The sequence below is a fragment of the Microtus ochrogaster genome, unplaced genomic scaffold (genome assembly GCF_000317375.1).
Source record: "Microtus ochrogaster isolate Prairie Vole_2 unplaced genomic scaffold, MicOch1.0 UNK105, whole genome shotgun sequence".
Lineage (NCBI taxonomy): Eukaryota > Metazoa > Chordata > Mammalia > Rodentia > Cricetidae > Microtus > Microtus ochrogaster.
This window is the reverse complement of record NW_004949203.1, coordinates 692,778-695,131: the sequence shown is the minus strand read 5'-3', so window position 1 is coordinate 695,131 and position 2,354 is coordinate 692,778. Positions and strand designations below refer to the sequence as shown.

At 46.4% G+C, this 2,354-nt stretch overlaps 1 pseudogene; it reads left to right on the top strand.

Moving 5' to 3' along the window:
* Positions 1–568: 568 nt before the first annotated feature.
* Positions 569–668, top strand: LOC113455765 (annotated as a pseudogene).
* The last annotated feature ends 1,686 nt before the right edge of the window (positions 669–2,354 follow it).

Genomic DNA, 2,354 nt, shown 5'->3' with positions numbered 1-2,354 from the left:
GGTGAGGTGGGGGTCAGCAGGCTATCTATCTAGAGGTTCTGAGGTGAGGTGGGGACCATCGTGTTATTCATTCTTTCACATCCACATTCCTTTCCAAACCTGTGATTCCTTTTCATTGAGAAAAGCTTAAAACAGTTTGCCAGTATATTCAAATCTTAATTGTCGATACAACCGACCATTCAAGGGCCTCCTAGAACAACAGTCTCCAAGGCAGGGTTGCTTGCCTGCACCACATAGTCCTCCGTCCATGGAGTACTCAACCCCGAAAGCCTGGTGAAGCTCCCTCTCCTGGGAGTCATAACTAGGTGGTGTGGAAGATTCACTGATCTGGTTTCTTTTTACAGAACCCAGAATCACGATGGACCTAATGAGAGGGGTTCCCAGAGCCCCAGCAGCCCCTGCCATAGCCCTTGCCACTCACTAAGTCTGTGAAAGAATTATCGTTGAAGTTCAGAGTCTGGTTTCTTCTTTTTTCTTATTAGTACCCGAGCCTGAGTTATTTACCAGGATGACAGGTTATCCTCACTGTTCTGGAGGCTCGGAACCCAATATCAAGGTGTCAGCACCCGTGCGGCAGCACATATACTAAAATTGGAATGATACAGAGAAGATTAGCATGGCCCCTGCGCAAGGATGACACCCAAATTCGTGAAGCGTTCCATATTTTTCAGAAATCTTTAATAAATAAATAAATTTTTAAAAAAAGAAAAGAAAAAGGTGTCAGCACCCGATGAGGCCTTTGTACATATTAGGGCAAAATTGGCAGGGGGAGGACAAAATTCATCCCAAGAGAGCAAACTCACCCTGTAGGAACTGCGGAGGACTAAAATCCTCCGGCCTCATAGAGGCCCCATTCCTTAATATCCTTTCAAGGACAATTATATTTCAGTATGACTTGGGGAGCTGACAAACATTCAAAGGAGAACGGGCACACACCCAACCTTCCAGCTTCCTGAAACTAATTTCCAGAAACCCTAGAAATGGGCGTGAGTTTTAAGGTCAGTCTTTGTTGAAATCATATCAATGGTGGCTGGATGAGGTTTATTCCCCGTGGACCTGGAAGTCTCATAGAAGAAAGCCCAAGAAAGAGCCGCTGAGAACTGGCAATAATGTTCCTTCTAACGTCACCTTAGAAGAAAAGGCTGGACCGTCAGGAAACGCTTGCATTTGTATCCATAGGGAGGGTTCAGCCACAAGGCATGCTGGGACTTCACAGAGGATTTGCACCCGGAGAAGGCGCAGGAGAGGACTTGCAACTTACAGGCAGGGTTGTCTGCCTATTTTACCAACAATCTGTGCTAAAATGTCTGCTCTTTAAAAGCTACTGTTCCCAAGAGCAGAACCCTGGGCCAGGTACTAGTTTTGGGCAACGTGCACAGGAAAAGAACCTGAAACCAGAAGCCAAAGCTGAGGTCAGAGTTCAGTGCCTAGAAAGCCACTCGGGTGACGGTTCCGCTTGTCTGCAGTTTTGGTGTCAGGTATGTTTTGATGCCAGCAGATGAAGCGGGGAGATCGACCCTCTGGGAGGGAGCTGCCTGGTTCCAGATTTATGGCCACAGAACACTCAGGAAATGCAGAAGAAACTTTCTTCTCAACAGCTGCATGTTCTGCCTGGGAGATGAACCAGTCTGTCTCTTGGGTTGCTTTCGGGGCCAGAACTAATGTTTTCATTTTGAGCCCCCCCCCCCTCCTGTAACACTTCTTAGTATGGCATAACATAAACAATTTTATGCAATCGTCTGTTGCCAGAGAGGTTTTAATAACGTGATAGATCCTGGGAGATGCAAAGCCAAACTGAATATTAACGACAAGAAGCTGACACTTTGAAATCACCCTCCACTGCTGAGCCTTCGTGTGTCTACAGATTGAATTTTACACATCTTGCTGTTTAAGTCTTGATTAGCCAGGGTGGCAAACTGACTACCGTGATTGTGTTCAGCCAATATTTTTGCTGTTTTCTACTTCATTACCCTTCCATTTTCATAAGATCCTCTAGACAATGGACAGTTCAGCATTTTTCTAGGGGTTTCTGTTATGCTCTGGTCAAAGCAATGGGTCTTGTTTACTGCTCTCGAGCAGATCTCCAGACCCGACAGAGCTATGGGAGGCACAGTGGGCTCTGGAATGCGACCTGGACACAGCCGTGGAAAGGAAATGTGCAGCTTAACTAAAGCAATAGACATGCTGGACGTTTGTGTTACAAACGAGAGCGCCAAAGGGGCATGGCGGGGGGGAGCATAAGTATTGCTTTCTTTTTTGCAGGGATCTAGTCCTTTATTCTTTCTTGATTCTGAGGATAGTAACAGTGGGAATGGTTGGGGCAGAGTGTGTGTGTGTGTGTGTGTGTGTGTGTG